The sequence below is a fragment of the Poecilia reticulata genome, chromosome 22 (genome assembly GCF_904066995.2).
Source record: "Poecilia reticulata chromosome 22, P_reticulata-male-v2, whole genome shotgun sequence".
Classification (NCBI taxonomy): Eukaryota; Metazoa; Chordata; class Actinopteri; order Cyprinodontiformes; family Poeciliidae; genus Poecilia; species Poecilia reticulata.
Window position 1 is genome coordinate 25,568,408 of NC_088851.1, and position 21,627 is coordinate 25,590,034.

General features: G+C 43.8%; 1 long non-coding RNA gene across 1 annotated transcript; it reads left to right on the top strand.

Moving 5' to 3' along the window:
* The first annotated feature begins 13,167 nt into the window (after positions 1–13,167).
* LOC145550091 (uncharacterized) lies at positions 13,168–20,475 on the top strand. The gene is made up of 3 exons (XR_014085934.1): positions 13,168–13,490; positions 18,093–18,320; positions 18,428–20,475. It is a non-coding gene; the product is annotated as an uncharacterized LOC145550091 (long non-coding RNA).
* The last annotated feature ends 1,152 nt before the right edge of the window (positions 20,476–21,627 follow it).

Consider the following 21,627-nt stretch of genomic DNA (forward strand, 5'->3'; position numbering starts at 1 on the left):
GGCCTGATATCGAAGCGTGTGAGTTTTTCCCTGAGTGCAAATGGGAACGCAGCCTGTTGAACGTAACCAATCATAAAGAGAGTCTACGAAAACACAGGGAATCTGAAATATAACAGAAAAAAACATCGGCTTTGAACACATCGTCCCGAAACAACCACCGTTCCCAGTCGGCCATGTTTGTTTGGTGACATTCTCTGTCTGATATCTGGATGTTTGTTAGTGAAATGGGTCAGTGGGTGAAGTGTTTCTGCTGCTGTGTGGATCAGCAACACACACACTGTATGACCAAACCTGAACAGCTAAGATCTTTATTGTCATGGTTGGTCTCAGGTTTTGAAACTCCAGCGACAATTTTAAAATGTAATCATGTAAACCAGGCATCGGTTCACATAAGTGGAGGGAAATGTTTGTTACAAATAAAAAAAATGAAAAGTATGGAGTCCATTTCTTGTCTGAGTTAATACTTTGCTGATCTGTCTTTTGCTGCAGGTCTTTTGGGGAATGTTTCCACCAGCTTTCCACATCTGGAGAGCAAAACTTTTCACCTTTTATGTCTTTAAAAAAGACAAAATGTCTCTAAACATCAACTTCAACATGTTAGTGTGATTTATGCTTTTACAGGGTTTTCTTCCAGAATTATTTGGCATCAAACAGCAGTTTTCCAATCCTGCTGAATAAATGCAGCCCCATAGCATGATACTGCCACTTCTATGTTTAATGTCTATGCATATACGCATATAACATTTGCCTTCAATTTTGCATAAATCTTCCTCTTTCTCTTTGTCTGCCACATAATTGCCTTTTTGTGTGTCTGTGAGTGATCCTCCTGTCATCGTGATCCCACCGGGCTGCCGTAGTTCAGATCTCTCCTCTCAGACAGCAAACTGTCAGCCTTGGGCCCGACCTGCTCTTGCATCCGTCTGAAACCAACAAACCGCCCGTCATTCCTCACCGTCCTCCGCCGGATTCACCTTCCCTCTCAACAGTTAAACCTCACCGAACTCCAACTGCTGCGTTTTTATTCCGTTATTAATCTGCAGATGCGTCTGCCAAATAATTAACCTGGCTGAGTTATTTATTCCCTGGATAATATTTTGCTGCGTTTAGGAGGCAGGCGGAGGAGGATGCCATTGAAATGTCCTCCTGCAGTTGAAGGAGAGCGAGGTCGGCGGTGCTGCATGTGAGAAACCCCGGCTCCAGAGTTTACGCCTCAGCATGCAGGGTACAGATGATTCATGTGGGGGTATTTTAAATGCACCTGTAACCTTTTCAGCTAATGAAAGTGAGGATGTGGCAATAAAATTGGAAAAAGCTGCGTATGACTCATGCACGGGTTTAGGTGTAATTCCCGGCGCAGTTCTATTGATAATCTCAGAGGTGCAATTAGTTTTAACAGATATTCGGTTGCAAACAGTCCTTCTTATACAAACACGAGTTTTCGCCAGTGCACGTCTAATAATGCCCACAGTGTAAATAGAAACAGACGTTTGCTGCCGGGTTTGTGTTGTGGTGAAGCCCATCCTGGTTGGCTGTGATTATTTCTAGGAGACGTAATGCGCTGTGCCTGAGGTGAGAGGCGGTAGATGGAGGAGACGTGAATGCTTTGGCCTTGAATTTCATCCAGCGCTGCCTCCCCATCTCCCAGCGCCCATTTCTCTCTGCTGGAGAGTTTGCCACAGGCTGCAGGAGTGGAGGGGCCTGGCACAGCTGCTGGAGCGTTTCAGCTCCTCAAATTCTCACCGAAACAATCATTAAAAGTACAGAAAGGCCAGTAGGAAGCATCACAACCACAGCAGTGTTTTAGGAGCAAGGAGGCTGGTCTGATGGTAAAGAAAAACATTTAAAAATAATTAGAAATATGATGGGTTTGCATTCATATGTTGATTGTATTTTTACTCAGATACAATTAAAGTAATTCAAAGCTAACACAAAAATAGGATATTGTCAATCTGAGTGTAATTTAGGCTGTTTTCAGTTTGATTTGGGACCAAAGTTGCAACATTTGTTCCATTTCCAGCTGCTGTGGTTCTGTTCCCCTCCCCGCCTGTGGGGGCGCTGCAGCCAGAACCACTAAATAAACTAAACAAAGATCTCAGAAGACATTGAACGCAACCTCCTTTTTCACAAAATGCAAACAAAATGGAGTGGTGTCAGATTTTATTGGTTGGAGGATTTCTGTTTTGTGTTTTGTAAAAAGCCATGAGTTATTTATCCCGCTAATGCTAGGCTAACACATTTGTTTTGGTAGCATTTACCCACAATGCCCTGCACTGTAGTCAACTTCCTGATTTTGCAGCGGTTTGTAGCGTTCACATAAGCATTCGAACTGCACCAGAGTTCTGTTCAACCAAACACAACTTCCAGAAAACTGCAAAACACTGAGTTCTTATAAAAGACTAAAAAACCCGCTGAGAGCTGCGTTTGAGTAGCAGTAAGTAAAACATTGTTCAAAATATTATGTATATTTTCCTGATGATTTTGATGTTGGCTTCTTGCTGTTTCATATTTTTTTACTTTATATGTTTTAATGATGTAAAGCACTTTGATCGGCCTGCTGCTGAAATGAACAATACAAACAAACTTGACTTGTGACAGAAAATTCAGGTAAAACACATAAATTTTTGTGGCATCGTAAATATATATCAAAACTATATGTTTTCACACATGTCCCCCCCCCCATCGTATCCGTGACTACGAGTGTGACCCTCTCTCTAAGGAGTGAAGCCATGACAGTGAAAGAGGCCTCCATGTGCGATCAAATGACAGCATGAAAGACGTTGTGTGTGATGTGTTTTTTTACATGCAGCCGAGTCGAGACAGGAGAAGGAAAAATAGCTGGTAACAACTGTGCAGCTGTTGAAGCCCGTCGACCTTGGACGTCAGGCTAAGTGTAATTATTTTTCACGCATGCCATGTTGACCAGATCTACGCTGCTCGGCTTCTATTCATCAGGCTTCCTGTGTGGGTCGTGGAGAGACCGCGCTCACATGTAACGTAATACGTAGCAACTGTGGCTTTGACTCCTTTTTTCTGATAATTGAAAATCATATGTGATCCTACCTTTATTTATGCATAAAGCATTTATTCTTCTCTGCAAACGTCCATTTTCTTCCATTTGAAAATATCTGGCAGCTTTAATGGAGATGAATATATTTCAACTGAAGTTTTTGTAGTTTTTTTGATTATTTTCAGTCTTTTCAATGCATAGAGGAAGAGAGGCTGTTATACCAGGGCTCTGCACTGCCCCCTATCTGTGAGACATGGTACTTTCTGATTCACCCTGCACATTTATACACAATCAAAAAGACTAAATATGTCACTGACATTTCTTAAATATATAACATGACATGTACATAAACAAGTATATTGCCTTTCTTGGTGCTGTATGTTGTGTTTAGACATTACAAATGTACGCAAAACTTTGTCGATAGTCGGCTAACATAAAAAAACACAATTTTGCAACTAAGGTGTTTCCATTCAATGAGAAATGCACAAGTGAATAAGTTTGTTCATTCAATAAGTCTTAAAAAACATGCTGAGCCATCATCTTGTTACCACTTCCTGTCGTTTTCTTTGTCTTTCCCACCAGTAGTAGCATCCAATTATTAATAATGTGACTCGTGATCCAGTTTTGTGAAATACACAGCCGAAAAACCACCTCATTCTAGCGCAAAAAAGTTTTTATCGGAAAAACTTAAAACTTTTCAAATGTGACGTTTCCATTAAGCAAATTTACTTTTATAATTCCAATTTGCACAATTTTATGATTAATGGAAATGTAACTATAGGAACCTGATCCTGACCCGACCATCAAGCAAATCATTTTGGTCCAACCCGGCCTGAATTTTACCAGCCACCACCTGCCTGCTACATTCACTGCGTGTGACACAGCGCCCCCACAGGCGAGGCACAGCACTGCACTTCCTCGCCCCAAAGATAACGCATAAATTCATAGATTTTGACCATAAAAATGTTGATATTACCAATAAAAATAATTGTTTTAGTTGTTGGGATTACAGTTAGGGCACGTCCTCCACTGACTGCACATCCCTGACCTGTGAGCCTGATTCCTTGGTGTGGACAGACAAACGTTTGAGTGAGAATCACCTGGAGGTTGGTTCAAATCTGATGTGGATTTGGAATGTGACTGAATAATTTCAGTCTGAAGCAAAGGAAATGACTCCCCTTATTTTCCTTATCAGTCTGTATTGCTTTGTGCCAACATGATGGTCTCCATCCTGCTTTCGTTGGCTGGTTTATGAGGTGACACAGTCAGTCTGTGCGCTTGTCATCTCCTACATCTGTCCCCCCGTCAACCCATGTGATACAGCAAGGTATCCCGCCACACGTCCCTAAACGCCAGTCAAAGAGACAGCAGCGATATCGAAGAGAGTTCAATTAAAATGGAAAGAAACGGGTCATGTTGGGTCAGACCTCAAGACGGAGGAGGTCTTTTTTTTTCTCCGTCTCTGCGCTCTCCCTCGCTCGGTCTCCTGTCACCCCGAACGCAGGCCTGACATTCAGCGGAGGACACCCCTGGCTGCCGGTTAAAGAAGTGGAATTAATGTGAGAGCCGGAGCTCTGGGGCAGCGGCGGTGAGTGACTGACACAGTTTTTGATGGAGAGCAGACATGGCTGACTCACCCTCCTCTTCTCCATCTCTCCATCTCCTGCCCGTTCGCCAGGGTCGCCCCCCCCCGCCGCCCCACCTCTCCCATCCTCCCTGGCCTTATTGTTTTACATCTCTTCATTCAGGCTTTTATGGCTGCTTCGTCCTCGTGCAAACCCATCTCACCGCCGGATGATGGGTTCCTCCCCCAGTTATCGCGGCTATTTATTATCAGCACCGATCCACATCACATTTCTCTGACTTTGGGAAGATGGTTTTCACATTGGACCGCTTTACTGACTCGCCATATAACAAATCCATTGATGGGACGCGCACAAACACACACAGACACACAGAGAGCGACAGAGAGGAAACCTCACATCACTATATTACACTGCAGATTTACAAGGTGCTAAAATGCTACGTAGAGTTTTAATGCCTCATAGTGGAATACTTTGACAGCTTTTCCAGATTCCTTTTAGTGGGAAAAAATGCTTAATGCTTTTTTTTTTCTGCTGCTGTCTTTGATAGCTGCGTGACTGCTGGCTCAGCCATGATTTAATGTGCCTGAAGCTCAGGCCTCTTACACTTGCTGAGACACGATTTGTCTGTTTGGGCAAATCATATTTTGGAGGAAAAGGTGTCAGTCCTTCCTGATTACATCATGTGGTTTCCAGGAGTAAAAGGGATTTTGAGGTAAACAGACTCTCCTCAGGTTCTGATCTTCTTATTTTAGAGCCAAAAAAATTTTTAATAGTAAATAAATTATGTTTTCAAATGTTTAGTTTAGAGTTTTGTTTTGTCAGGGAACAAATAAAAAACTTCATGGAAAATGTTTGGTACAACTATTTATTTTTTATTCTGCACACGTTTGCCTTCTCTTTAACCCATTAAATGTATTCACCTTTTGTTTATTTGAGAAAAATAGAGTCAATAGTGATACATATAATGTATTTACATATTTATTCAGTCAGTGCTTCAGCTGCAGAGCTGCTGCAAACTTCAGGCTGTTTCCTTGGAAGAATTATGTCCGTTCAGCATCTTTTGTCATTTTAGGCTTAAACTTTTTCTCTTTCACACTTTATGAAGACAGAATTCATCCCAACACACTGAAGCAGATCAGGAACTCAAATAGCTTTTACACATTATAAAGTATTCTGATAAACAAGGGGTTAGTAATTAAGATGTCATAAAACATGGAAGAGCTGAATAGTTTATTAAGAAAATAAACTTGCAAGATTAAATTTACCGTTGTTTGCTAGTATAAAGTTTATCAGTTAAGGAACATTCCTTTCTACAGCTTTTCTTACTTTTTGTGTGTTTTCTATTGATACAAAACTAAAATAATAAAACACTGTTTTCTCCCAGAAAGGAGCATTTCTGCTTTTTCCTCATGTCTGAACTAAGTGAAGGAAAAAGTGCCTGATTGTGTCTTCAGTTTGCTTGTAGGTCAGAGGTTTAGCTTCTGTCCACATGTGTAGCTTTAGCTTGGAGGGACTACATCAGGCCAAACAGATCAATGCTTTGAAAGATTCATTTCTGTATGCAGCTCAATCCTCACAATGAGACTTTTACAACCACTCACTTACCACCGATAATAATGGGACTGCTGGCAGAAGTCATTGTGTTTTAAAGCACCAGTGCCGGTCAGAACCGGAGCAGAAATTACAACTTTGATCTGAATTATTTACAAGTCTTGATTCTCCATTTTGGTGAATTGCAGGTAGATTTGACCCTGTACTTTCTTTCCTGCGTATTTGTCCATTTTAATCATGGAAATTAATACAATTTTAGTTTGTGAGAAGCTTGAACACAGCTGAGAAGGAAAAGTCTAAATATTTTTCCAATAAGCACTTTAACGTCTTCAAGGAGAAGAAACCAAATTAGTTAAGGATGTATGTAAAAACAACGGTTGATAATATTTCCAGAGAAAATGTTTCTGTCTTGTTTTCGCAAAATTAAGATCTTATAAAATCATCCCTTTATTTACTTCCCCCTTCCTGCTGCAAATGACTGAGTCTCTTTCTGAAAGGTAACTAGAAATCTATTGGCACGTCTGTAAGTCATGTTTTAAAGGCAAACATGTTTTAGCACTTAACCTCCACAACGAGAGCAGCTGTGGGGCCCAGGGGGGATGTGTGTGTGTGTGTGGGTGTGTGTGTGTGTGCGTGTGTGTGTAGGTAGGTGTGTGTGTGTGTGTGTGTGTGTGTGTGTGTGTGTGTGTGTGTGTGTGTGTGTGTGTGTGTGTGTGTGTGTGTGTGTGTGTGTGTGTGGGTGTGTGTGTGTGTGTGTGTGTGCAGACTGGATGCCTAATTAACCAGGCTAGCTTGATGACACAATAGCATCTTTTGAGATATCCAGTATGATTCTGGAGCCGAGGTTTCAGTGAAGAGGACGATCCAGATAAAGGGTCAGAAAGTATAATATTTACAGCCTATGTTGACCCACAAAAGCAGATAAGCACATAAACTAAACTCCAATCTCTGGGGACGAGGTCACCGAGGTGGTCAAAAAGCTCCTCGGTGGATGAGATCCGCCCGGAGTTCCTTAAGGCTCTGGATGTTGCGGGGTTGTGTTGGCTAACGCGACTCTGCAATATCGCATGGACATCGGGGGCAGTTCCCCTGGACTGGCAGACTGGGGTGGTGGTCCCCCTGTTTAAAAAGGGGGACCGGAGGGTGTGCTCCAATTACAGGGGGATCACACTCTTAAGCCTCCCTGGTAAGGTCTATTCAGGGGTCCTGGAGAGGAGGGTCCGTCGGATAGTCGAACCTCGGATTCAGGAAGAGCAGTGTGGTTTTCGTCCTGGTCGTGGAACACTGGACCAGCTCTACACCCTCAGCGGGGTCCTGGAGGGTTCTGGGAGTTCGCCCAACCAGTCTACATGTGTTTTGTGGACTTGGAGAAGGCGTTCGACCGTGTCCCTCGGGGGGCCCTGTGGGGGGTACTCCGGGAGTATGGGGTACCGGGCCCTTTGATACGGGCTGTCAGGTCCCTGTATGACCAGTGTCAGAGTCTGGTCCGCATTGCCGGCAGTAAGTCGGGCTCGTTTCCGGTGAGAGTTGGACTCCGCCAAGGCTGCCCTTTGTCACCGATTCTGTTCATTACTTTTATGGACAGAATTTCTAGGCGCAGCCGAGGTGTTGAGGGGATCCGTTTTGGTGGCCTTAGGATCGCATCTCTGCTCTTTGAGGATGATGTGGTCCTGTTGGCTTCATCGGAACGTGATCTGCAGCTCTCACTGGAGCGGTTCGCAGCCGAGTGTGAAGCGGCCGGGATGAGGCTCAGTGCCTCCAAATCCGAGGCCATGGTCTTGACCCGGAAAAAGGTAGAGTGCCTTCTCCGGGTCAGGGGGGTCGTCCTGCCTCAAGTGGAGGAGTTTAAGTATCTGGGGATCTTGTTCACGAATGAGGGAAGAAGGGAACGGGAGATCGACAGGCGGATTGGGGCAGCATCTGCCGTGAAGCGGGCGCTGTACTGGTCCGTCGTGGTGAAGAGAGAGCTGAGCCAAAAAGCGAAGCTCTCGATTTACCGGTCGATCTACGTTCCCACCCTCATCTATGGTCATGAGCTTTGGGTCATGACCGAAAGAACGAGATCACGGGTACAAGCGGCCGAAATGGGTTTCCTCCGCAGGGTGGCTGGGCTCTCCCTTAGAGAGAGAAGCTCGGTCATCCGGGAGGGACTCAGAGTAGAGCCGCTGCTCCTCCACGTCGAGAGGAGCCAGTTGAGGCTCGGGCATCTGGTCAGGATGCCTCCTGGACGCCTCCCTGGTGAGGTGTTCCGGGCACGTCCCACCGGGAGGAGGCCTCGGGGAAGACCCAGGACACGCTGGAGGGATTACATCTCTCGGCTGGACTGGGAACGCCTTGGGATTCCCCCGGAGGAGCTGGAAGAAGTGGCTGGGGAGGGAAGTCTGGGCCTCCCTTCTGAAGCTGCTGCCCCCGCGACCCGACCCCGGATAAGCGGAAGAAAATGGATGGATGGACTAAACTCTATTCAGGCCTCTGGAGCGATTCCACTCTAGAATTACATTTCTTTGCAATTAGAGCTGCAGGTCTTTTGGGGTTTGACTCTACCAGCTACAGACTGAAACATATTTTTATTACTTGGAAAATAGCTGCAGCTCAAATGGAGAGCATCTGTGAACATCACATCTCTATGACCTGGACTTTGACTAGGCCACTCTAATACATGAATATGTTTTAATCGAAACCTCAGTTTTCTTCCAGGATTGATTTATTCATCTCCATCCGTCTTCACATCAGCTCTGACCAGCTTCCCTGTCTCTGCTGAAGAAAATAGTTCATTCCTGAATCAAGTCTTCATGATGATGTGCAGCATGATTTTTAATTAGTTTCAAATAGGAATTTGCCATTCTACATATTCCAGAACGTTAGGATGAAATCATCAGTTTAGTATCATCTATCCGTTGTTATCGGCTCCAGCCTCGTTTAGGTCTCAGTGTCGATGCTCTGAGGGCCTCGTTGGCCAGTTCAGATGGACGTCCATGTTTTGTTTGGTCTGCAGTTTGTCCATCCTCTCTCCATGTCCAGATGCTTGATGGATCAGAGCTCTGGGAGAAGTTCAAAACTGAGGATGCTGTTTTAAAACCTAACGTTGTTTTAAACTTCCAAACTGCTTCCTCCCTGACCCGTCTGCTGAGTTCAACCAATCAATCAAGTTTATTTGTAAAGCACTTTTCAGCACCAAGGCAGTTCAAAGTGCTTTACCTCATAAAAACACAAAAATACAGAGTCATAAAAGCCAGTAAACGTCACTTTTTGCCATCGTTACACATCAAAATGTTGGTCAGTGTTTCATTTGTTATGGTTCCACAGCAGGTTTTAGCCTTGATTTAAAGGGACTCGGCGTTTCAGCTGTTTTGCAGTTTTCTGGAAGTTTGTTCCAGACTTGTGGTGCTGAGTTCTTCAGGAAGTTGTTTCTCCACTAATGTTCTCTAACAAACCTCTGAGGCCAGAAACAGAATAACTGCATTTATTGAGACCTTAAATTATGTGCAGATGGACTTTTACAGATTCTGTGGTTTATGAAGAAAAATGGCTGCACAGCATCTGTTTTAAGACTGAAGAGGGCTAAACATAGAAACCAGCCACACTTTTACAAGTCTGGCCTCTTCAATTTCAGTTAATAATATGTTGGGTTGATCTATTACAAAAGTTTGCATGGAAATGTAGCTTTTGTTGAAGAAACGTATCTGGCTGGAAAATATTAGTAGCTGTGTTTCTATTACAAATGTGCACAAAACACTGAAGTGTTTCCACAAAATGTGAATGAAATGTGATTAAAATCACACAAAGCTTGTTCACATGATTAGTCTGAAAAATGATGGCAGTGGCAGATATGAACATATGAGATGATATTTCAGAGTGTCATGCAGGTGTTTTAGCGACGAGCCCCTACTGGGAGAAGATTCTTCGTCATTTCTGTCAGTAGAAACATCCTGTTGATCATGTGACTCATTTGATGCTACAAAAAGTATTTCCATTGCAGTTTTGCAACATACAGATATTTTCATGTGGCAAAAAAAAAAACATCCTAGCCAAAACCTTTTTATCAGTTTTTTTCAGAACTGACACATTTACATCCACCCATCCATTTTCTTGCACCCTTGTCCCTCAGTGGGGTCGGGAGGGTTGCTGGTTCCTCTCCAGCTAACGTTCTGGGCGAGAGGCAGGGTCACCTGGACAGGTGGCCAGTCTGTCGCAGGGCAACACAGAGACACACAACCATGCACACACACACTCACACCTAGGGGCAATTTGGAGAGACCAATTAACCTGACAGTCATGTTTTTGGACTGTGGGAGGAAACCGGAGTACCTGGAGAAAACCCACCATGCACAGGGAGAACATGGAGACTCCATGCAGAAAGACCGGGGCCGGGAATCGAACCCAGAACCTTCTTGCTGCAAGGCAACAGCTCTACCAACTGCTCCACTGTGCAGCCCTCTGACACATTTCCATTAAGAAAATAATTAATTTTATTTCAGTTTGCTTAATTCTCTGATAAATGGAAATCAGCTGGTGACAAAATGTTCATTGCGTTTTTCTGCTCACTCCAAAAAATATTGAGATAATTTCAGAAACTGTACATTTGCAAACATGATGTTGTGACTTTGGATTCTGAGAGTAAAACATCTTTTTTTCTCACAAATCTTAACTGGTTTACAGCGTAATGGAAACAGTTCCGTCTAAAACCCCACATCTCCATCGGCTAAAGGGTGAACATTTAAAATAAATCTATACCACATTTCTAAAGGACAAAAAACTCTCTTAATGGCAAAATCAGCTGGAAAAACATGTTTCCAGGGATTTATTTATTTATCTGTAGATAAATGTACTATAGTGGGTCGATGTAACGTGGGAATGAAGTGCAGCTGGAGTATTTGCTGGATTTGAGGTTGCTGAGAACAGATACGTGTTGAGAGGAACCCCAGCCAGAGCTGCACTCATTACGGATCGATCCCTCCGTCTCCTGTGTCAAGTCCTCTGCAGGCCTGATTGAAGTGTTTTCACCCATCTTCACCAAACTGTACGAAAAGAAAACATTTCCCTGCCTCCTATTGATTTCAAAATGTCAAAACCTGAACCTTAAGAGGAGCGGAACACACTCCAAAACGCTTCCAGACGGGCTTAATGGCTGCCACATAAAAGCTGTTGGGAAAGTTTTCACCCACTTTATTCTGTGTGTAATAACTTGGCTTTGTCTCTCTCATCAGAATGGATTTTCTGAGGAGAAACGCCAGGTGAAGCGCATCACCCAGACGTAACGAGGCACAAACTGTCAGCCGGGCGAACATCCCGCCTGCTTCCTGCAGGATTAGGCTGGTTGGGGAATGTTGCAAATTAATCCGGAGTGTAAGACCTCACGCTGCAGCCTCATGCTGGATTAGTATTAGCTTTTGTTTGATTCATTGTGAAATAAGCAACATAATCCACCTGGTGTCAGACACAATAAAAACACACCAACTGGCACAGAAACAGGATTAGGCTTAGAGGGGAACAGCCGGCCTGACTGCCATCAGTCAGGGGAAAAACCACTGAGTCTGATCCGAGCATTAAAATGAAGTTTATATAGAATATTCTTTAACTTCACCATTAAAGGTTCAAAGTCTGATGAGGTCAAAGGTCATCAAAACTGCTGCTGAGCCAAAATCTTTTACAATTAAACATAAAAAAATCCACTTTACTTCTGCAGGTGTCCAAAGACAGGCGTGTCCAGGCGTGTCCAGGTGTGTTCAGGTGTGTTCAGGTGTGTCCAGGTGTGTTAAGGTGTGTCCAGGGGTATTCAGGTGTGTCCAGGTGTGTGTCCAGGTGTGTGTCCAGGTGTGTTCAGGTGTGTCCAGGTGTGTGTTCAGGTGTGTCCAGGTGTGTCCAGGTGTGTGTCCAGGTGTGTTCAGGTGTGTCCAGGTGTGTGTCCAGGTGTGTTCAGGTGTGTCCAGGTGTGTTCAGGTGTGTCCAGGTGTGTTCAGGTGTGTCCAGGTGTGTTCAGGTGTGTCCAGGTGTGTGTCCAGGTGTGTTCAGGTGTGTCCAGGTGTGTCCAGGTGTGTTCAGGTGTGTCCAGGTGTGTCCAGGTGTGTTCAGGTGTGTGTCCAGGTGTTTTCAGGTGTGTCCAGGTGTGTCCAGGTGTTGTCATTGGACAATAAAGCCACAGAACAAGTTTCACTAAATTAGTAAATTAATTACATAACAGTTTAATCTGCAAGTCTTTCTGCCATAAAAAACAAAGTACATTACATATTAAACAAAAACATTTGCTTTTGTAAAATAAAACAATACTTTATTAATGTTTTGTAAATTTGACTTTTACTGTTTTATTGCTGCTACATTGTGCATCATACTTTGATTTTATTCTACTCAACACTCACCAATTATCATATCAGTTCTTTACATTTCTTGTAAGACTGAGTGGTTTTGCTCTCTGTATTTTATAACATTGCATTATTATACGTATAATAACTATGACTTATTTCTGAAGGACAGAAATACGACTCTGAAATTGCTTCAGCATACTCGCATCTCACTCTGCTGAGGATCTTTGCTGATTTGATGATTAAAGCGATGCTAAGCTAACTTTAGCTTGATTCTGCTCTGTTTTGATATGGCTTGTTGATGTTCGCCTCCAACATTTTTACTTCGCAGACTCACAGACAAACCCAACAGAAACTGTTCTCTGCTTCATAGTAACGTTTTTGTTGTATTTTGTCATTATTAGTATCATTAATAGTAAAAAAACAAGCATCAGGGCTGTTTTACTGTGAATACTGACGCTAATAAACCCAATATTATTTTATGCTTCATGCTTTTACATTTCTGCAAATCCATCCATAAATCATAATCAAGATCCGGGATGGACTCCGGATTGTGAAAAGCGCTGCTGAGTATCTATCATTTTAAAAACAGGCAAATACTTGATTTAAAATAAAGAGATTTTAGCAAACATCTTTGTTTTACAGTTTGGTAAATCTAGAGAGGCAGCGCTGAATTTCGCTGTTTCCTGTTCCGCCCTGCGGAAACAGATTGGCTGCTGTTGCGTAGCAGTAGCTGTGTCATCATTCCCCTGGCTGAGCATCAGATCCTGCAGCGGAGGAGGCAGACCTGCTGGGATCACCTGCTGGGTTCCCTGCCTCTGCTTTTCTGCCTGCTCCAGTCTCCCTCCCTCTTCCTCGCGCCTATCGGCTCAATCTGTCACTGCCGTTTCTTTCATCTGCATTAATGCCCCTTCTTTCCCTCCGTCTCTGGCTGGCATCCGTCCATCGCTGCTTCCTTCCTCTCATTTCCAGCTCAGTCACTTGTTAGAAGAGTGAAAGTCCACCTTCAGCGCTTTGAGGTGAAACAACACGACTTGATCCCAGAAGGTTTGTTTACTCCGTTTTCACTACAGCGCACTGTAAAAGCTTTTATTTTTAATCACTGTATGTCATCAGAATTGATTACATACACCACAGTATTCATAAAATCTGAATAGTGTGGTGTGCATCTATATTTAGCCGTTTTGAGTCGCCTACCTTTCCCTCCAGGCTTCCACTTAATTATTTACCATTCTTATTGCAGAATAGCTCAAGTTCAGTCAGATTTGATGGTAAGAATTAATGAGCATCACTTTTCAAGTTAACTGGGTTGAGGTCTGGACTTTAACTAGGCCATTCTAAAACTGGATACTCTTGGATCTAAACCATTTAATTGCAGCTCATTCAATAAAACATTTTGCATTTAAAAAGGTTATATTTGTGTGATATAATAAACAGACACTGTAAAAAGAGGACAGTTGATCCAACTTAAAGACAATTTAGTTAATTTCTTACTAGTAAGTTTATCCAAAAAAAAATAATGGAAAGTAAATAAAAATTATGTAACATAAAATAAGTAACTCCATACATATTCACCTCCTCTAAAGTGATTGACATAATTGAATAGAGGTTCAACCAATTAGTGTTTGTAGTGGAATGGAAATCCCCTGAGTGCAGGGAGTGTCAGGGAGCAACTGTTGTAAACGATTGTTTTAGTAATCGAATAAAAACATTGATTCAGTGAAATATTGGTAAGTACTGCCATAACCACAGTATTAATACTGGATATCAATATCAGCCCTGTTTTTCATATCTGTGCATCTCTAACAATTACATTTCTGTAATTTAGAAAATGCAACATCAGACACCAAACACACCGTCGTGACAAAAAACACAAAAACAGAAAGAAATCTGTGGATGCCAACTTCTTTTTACTGGAGCTGATTCATATAATTTAACAAATAACACAAATTTCAGGAACTGACTGCATTTACAGACATAAAGTCATGTTTGTTTTCTTAAAATATCCCAGCAGGCTTTGTGTTCTCCTCCGCCAGTCGCTGACTGAGGTGACTGATCTTCTGGGTCAGAGTCTGCAGCGCTCAGGCTGAGGCCTCTCAAAGCCCAATCACTCAAGCCTGTAGTGTCAGCAGAATGACGGATACGTAGAGCTGCTCCACCATCATCATGTTTAGACAGCCACGATACGCTATGCACCATCTGATGCTGTGTGTGCGTGCAAACTGGTCGACGACATGTATGTGTTGTAGACAGGAAGTAGATGCATCAGTCACAAAGGACGCGTGAAGGATGACTGGCTGTCTGCTGGCATGTTCCAAAACGGGAAAATGTCAGATTTCCCAATTGATTGGACGTCCAAACATCCAGCTTATAATCACACAGAGGTTTAGTCAAGCTGCAGACCTGACCATTCAACCCAGTTTTATGATCCATTTATGCAAATTGAATAGGGAAGAGATGCTTTCTAAAATGTGGGAGATCACTTGAAATCAATAATAATTGATGAAGATAATGACACACACGGCTTCGCTTTGTTCCTCGGAGCTCAGTGGAAGTTAAGTCTGTCAGATCCAGACTTCACAAAGACTCCCTGATTCATTTTGTCAGTTAACAAAAGGCACGTTTATTTCTGTGGCAGCTTTCATAGAAAAGGCAAATCAGAATGAAGGTTAAGATAAAACACTAAGAACAAAATATGCATTTAAAGTCCAGGTGGGATTTTTTATCAAGTTAATTACAGGGTCTTTAATTTATTAATCACATTTTAATTGAAAGCTATATTGACAAAATAAGCCATATTTTCAATTTAGAAACCTTTCATGCTGCTAAAATTATTGAATAAATAAAAATAATCAAAAATATTTATTGTTTTTAATTTCTTATTCTGGTTATCTACCTGTCATATTGGTGCAAAGTTTAGCTTAGTGTTTCAGGAAGTCCTGATCATTCATGAAACTGCTTTAGAAATGTAGACGCTAACATTAGCATTAGCATTGGAGACACTGCTGTTGCTGCTACATGTTTAGCATTGAGATGCTGTTTTAGGTTTGAATTGTTTCGCTGATAGGCTAACTCCTTTTAGCATAGCATGAACACAACAATAGCATTGTCCAATCAGATCGTTTCTGTTTTCTTTAAGTTCTTGAACCGTTTCTAAAAACAGCAGAAACCAAAATGCAAGAACAAAAATCTGTAAAAAGGGATTTTTCCATAGTAGGTCATTTAAAGTCTGTTTCCATAAAAACTGTTAGTTTTCTGACACGTTTCTCAGTGAAAAACATTCACATTTTAGACTATAAGTTGCAATATTTCAGGTGCAGGACGTTAAAATAACTATAAAAATAACCTGTGGGCAGCGTGTCAAGACGTCAACACTGTGGGCTGCTTGATGTCTCAGACTTCATCAGTGATGGAAACATGGAAGGAAGAGGATATTTGAAGATATTTCACATTCAGCTAAATAGTAACAAAAAGTTCAAAAGCAACAAAAAACAAAAAAAGATTTTTCAAAGTGTACTGATGTGTGACTAGGCGGAAACATTAAAATTCAGCGCGGTCAGTCAGTCAGACTGTCAACATGTCCTCCCGTCTCGTAGTTTGCACTCAGGACATGATAACGTCAGGCCCAACATCCTTCTCTGACCCGTCCTGCATGTTCCTCACAAGCGGAGCGAGGCGGGTTGCCAGGAGCTTTTAGGGCTGCAGGAATTAAACGTCTCGCCGGGTCTTGTTTTCTTTCCCTCCAGCAGCATTCAGCAGCTCCCCATCACATTCGCTCAGACAACCTCCCATTACCATCCGGTTCCGATCCAACATCTCCTTTCATTCACTGTAAAAGGGCATCTAGAAACAGGTAATTATTTTCCGCGCTCTCCTCTCTCAGCTCAAAGCCCAAACAGGAGAGATTACAGAGTCGGCTCGGCTCCAAACACGCAAAGGATCTGCTCTTACTCTAGGGTTCCTGTACAAACAGCACAAAGATGCTGCAGCTCTGGCTTCGCCTCAGCAGGAGGTCCAGAGCGCCAGGCGTTCAGACGTCCAGAGCGCCAGGCGTTCAGACGTCCAGAGCGCCAGGCGTTCAGACGTCCAGAGCGCCAGGCGTTCAGACGTCCAGAGCGCCAGGCGTTCAGACGTCCAGAGCGCCAGGCGTTCAGAGGTCCAGAGCGCCAGGCGTTCAGAGGTCCAGAGCGCCAGGCGTTCAGACGTCCAGAGCGCCAGGCGTTCAGACGTCCAGAGCGCCAGGCGTTCAGACGTCCAGAGCGCCAGGCGTTCAGACGTCCAGAGCGCCAGGCGTTCAGACGTCCAGAGCGCCAGGCGTTCAGAGGTCCAGAGCGCCAGGCGTTCAGACGTCCAGACGTCCAGAGCGCCAGGCGTTCAGACGTCCAGAGCGCCAGGCGTTCAGACGTCCAGAGCGCCAGGCGTTCAGACGTCCAGAGCGCCAGGCGTTCAGACGTCCAGAGCGCCAGGCGTTCAGACGTCCAGAGCGCCAGGCGTTCAGAGGTCCAGAGCGCCAGGCGTTCAGACGTCCAGACGTCCAGAGCGCCAGGCGTTCAGACGTCCAGAGCGCCAGGCGTTCAGACGTCCAGAGCGCCAGGCGTTCAGACGTCCAGACGTCCAGAGCGCCAGGCGTTCAGACGTCCAGAGCGCCAGGCGTTCAGACGTCCAGAGCGCCAGGCGTTCAGACGTCCAGAGCGCCAGGCGTTCAGACGTCCAGAGCGCCAGGCGTTCAGACGTCCAGAGCGCCAGGCGTTCAGACGTCCAGACGTCCAGAGCGCCAGGCGTTCAGACGTCCAGACGTCCAGACCGCCAGGCGTTCAGACGTCCAGAGCGCCAGGCGTTCTGGACCTGCAGACTCTACAAGTCCGACCAGAACTTCAGATCCAAGATTATTTCCAGATGCTCTCCTCTTTAGATTATGGATCATGTTTGTAAAGTTACTCAGTTAAAACATCAACAGAAGGATTTTGGTTTATTTAGTCTGTAATAGATTAAAAAATGTGGGTGTTCATTTGTCAAAATCAGAGTTTGACCATGTTGTTCGTCGTTAGAAACTAAATATTTCATTCACAAGTTCAATATTTAGTTTACAAATTAAGTAATTCGTTTATAAATTAAATATTCAGTTTGGAAGCTAAATATTTAGTTTTCAAACTAAATATTTGACTCCAAATTAAATATTTAGTTTTCGAACTAAATATTTAATATTTCATTTAAATATAGATAGCAATAGATAGGAAGCTAAATATTTAGTTGTCAAACAAAATATTTTGCTTACCAACTAAATATTTAGCTCCAAATTAAATATTTAATTTTCAAACTTAACATTTTATTACCAAACCAAATATATTGTTGTTTTTTATTGAGCATGCATTAAATGCTGTTCTTTCTCGTTTGGTCTCCAAAAAATGGCAAACTTAACCGTAAACACTCCTCTACTGTAGCTTTTCCTGTTTTGACATAATGTATCTTATTTCAATGTACTGAGATATTTGCACTAGAAACTAGAAACAGAAATACTTGGTGAGATTTTGTGTTTTTGCAGCATTCCTACACTTGCATGCAGTGCTCTTCAGGTTGCTGATTGAACATAAATCTCCAGAAATATTCCAGGCTGAGTTTTGCTGTTTCTGCTGAACCGGCTCCTCTCAGGCAGCTTTACCTCGGCAGGAGAACCGGGTCACATCAGCCCAGCACAGGAAGGCCCGCCACTGAAGGAACAAGGTGCTAACCATTAGTGAATTTACGTCAGCCGGAGCTCAGAGGTCAGCGCGGTCAGGCAGACCACCCAGCAGCTGGTCATCAAGGACGAAGAGCAGGGAGGACAGGAGGCTGGATATTCTACTGAGACGACAAGCTTTAAGGTTCCTCATTTAAAATGTGTCTTTATCTGACCCTGTGAGGCTTCCATAGAAGCCCGTCCACCTCGGGGAGAAGCGTTCTTGAAAAGCGAAGCCTGATTGTTGTCCTTGTGTTGTTGATGACAGCGACCCATCAGAACCGGCGGCGGCGGCGGCACCGCAGGCGCACTTCCAGCTTCAGGCTTTCAACAAGCGGCGCTCGCCTTATTTGGGTCATCGTGACATGATGGAGTAATTGGTTTGTGCAGATCACTCCGTGTATTTGACAAGCTGCCCCATTTACTGTCTGAGTGCTGCAGTCAAGATGCTTATAAATCTTTCACTGACTTGATTAATTGTCTCACGAGAGCTTCTTTAGCAGATAAATAAATAATAAGAGAAGGGATGATTTCTGTTGTTTAGTCAGCGGGTTGACCTGCCAAGAGGTCAACTCCTAAAAATATACGGGCCGTTTGGTTGTGAGCAGAAGAATTAACACCGCTTATGAACATCTGGCCACGTTACAGATATGGATGTATTTTATCAGAACTTTGCATGACAGAGCAACACAAAATAGCAAAAAGATTTTTAATGCATTTTTACGATGTACATTTGAATTCAGCCCCTTTATTCTGGTTCCGCTAAATCAGGGCAAGAGCAAATGGTTATCTTCAGAAGGCGCTTCATTAGTGAAACTCTAATATAATCAGTTAACCACCAGTAAAACTGAAAGAGACCAGAGCTGCTTAAAGAAAAGCATAAAACATGCAGAAATCAGTGAAAAGCTCACGCCACCCCTCTGGAAGCACGGCCAGCAGGGGGCAGAGGTGCATGTTAGCGTGTGTTTTTTTGTGGTTTTATCGCTTCTCCAGTCCTCCCTTAATGACATCAGAGAAGAGACAGGCAGAGCATACCAAGCAGGAAGACTCTCCTCCCTCATACTGTGTCTCCTTGGGTAGAACAGCTCAATATTAGGTGTTCTGTTTGGCCTGGCTGGGTTTTAATAAAAGCTGACAAGGATTTATCACCTGTTCATGGCTCTGTGTGCTGCCACTTTGTGAGATGGAGGCTGTGCTGGCGGAGACGGGAGCCCTGGCATGCAGCAGTCATATTCACCTCATATTAATGTGTTTGCAGCTGAACTTGCCTAGAGGAAGAAGGCAACCAGGCCGGCTGATGAAATGAATACATTAAGGAGAAGGCCGTCGCTTTCCTTCAGTGGTTTGTGTGTGAACATCCTTCAAAAATCTGCTCTGATTGAGATGCATTCAATTTCTATGCATATTGCTGCAGCTCATCATGTGCTGTAATGACAAGGATAAAAACTCAGCTTTAAAAGCCTTTACAACCAGATATTCACATGCACTGCACTAAACTGACCTTTTTTTCTTAAGTTCTGACTTAAAGGCAGAGTAAACTGTCTTCATCCCCCCAAACCATCAAATTAAGCAAAACTTCTGTCAAGCGTTTGCGCTGGTTGCGCAACACATTTTCCTTTGTTTCGTTATCATTTTAAAGATATTACTAAATATTTCCAAAGGTCAACCAGCCTGTCCACATTTACAAAATCAAACAAAACATTCAAGTTCAATTCAATTCAAAACTATTTTATTAATCCGAAAAGGAAATTAAATGTAGCTGTAAGTCATTAATTCAGATTCTTCAAAGAGTTTTTGCGGATGCTGATGTTAACCCGCTCTCTGTGGCGGCTACGCTACGCACAGACCCGTTGCCATGGCAACTAAATGACAACAGCTCCACTAGCGTATCAGGATTCAACACCAAAAAACACTCAAGCATTTCCCACGCAAAGAACAGAACATTCAGTCCATCACAGTTTTATGTTGATAACTATTCACTTATCAACAATAACAGGTAGATTAGCTGCCGCTGCTATTAGCTAAGCTAACACAGCAGCGGTTGATTAGCTAATTTAAGCGCCTGCTCTGCTGATGATCTGTCAGAGTTTGTGTTTAGGATGCCTTTTTTTAACTCGCTGAATTCCACATCACATCTACATGTTACGGTTTTCAAAGTCAAGCTAGCATAACTGAGCTACTTCCCTCTCCCTCTTTTTTAAATGAAATACCTTCACTGACTTGTGGATTGTGATTCCCCTGGACCTCGTCATCTAGTTGTTGTTGACAATCAGTACTGAAGCACTGAGTCACTTTTTCTTTTATTATTCCTCCATTTAAGACATTTAACAGCTAAAACCAAAGTGAGCGTTTAGACTAACCTAACCTGTTCATGGAAGCATAACAGGTCATCTTTAAAATGAAACACATTTTCAGTAAAGATGGAAGCAGAAGCACCTGTGGATATGTAGGACAGGTGTATAAATACGTCTGAATCTGCCCTCTGAAAGTGTCTGTCTCACATGGAAACACCCTCTGGAGGGGTTTCATTATCCTCTTTCCATCCCCTCCACCTCCGCCTCCCTCCTGTTTTTCATCATTCGCTCCCTCCTCCAGCTCCATCATACCTCTCTCCACTCCACTGCTGTTCTCCTCACCAAGCATCCCCATCGAGGACTTCCTCGGCACAGTTGCTAGGTGATGGGACCCTGATTAACGAAGGAGCAAGTGGGGAAGAAAAGCAGGGAGTCTACGTGTGTGTGTGTGTGTGCGTGTGTGTGTGTGTGTGTGTGTGTGCGTGTGTGTGTGTGTGTGTGTGTGTGTGTCTGTTTCTCGGCAGTTATCGCTAATTGACAGCTGCCGGCCCTCAGGGCTGTATTCTAACCCCGCGCCCCCTGTATAATCGGAGGGCAGGGCTCTGTCGCCTGCCTCCCCCCCCCCAGGAGAGCGGGGCGGTTTGGGGAGGAGGAAGGGGCCGCGCTCCGTTGGCTCCGGCCTCATACGTTGGGCCAACACGCTGTAAGAGTTGTTTGGATAAGCAAAACGATGTGGCAGGGGAAGGAGGGGGGCGGGGGAGGTGAGAGGTTGGAAATGAGATGGTGAGTGAGAAATGGGGGGCGGGGGGATCAGAAAGGGCAACGAGGGGCGAGAATGGAGAGACTGAGGGAGGAGGAAGAGAATATGGCGGAGTGAGACAGAGGGAGAGGGCACGTCTGGGGGAAGCGGTCCCCGGCTCTCCCTCCATGCCAGCCGGCTCGCCGAACACCATCTGGAAGTATTCTCAACGTTGGCCAACCCGCCGCTCTCCAAGTAGGACAATGTGATTATTCACCCCTCCTCCCCTCCCTCCTCCTTTTGCAATATAACTCAAATTAAAATGAGATTATTGTGATCAGATTTCAGGCTCTGAGGCTGATAATGAGTTAGGGGCACATGTGATTGTGGCTGTATATGAGGTCTGTGCAATATACACAGCAAATGTTTGCCAAC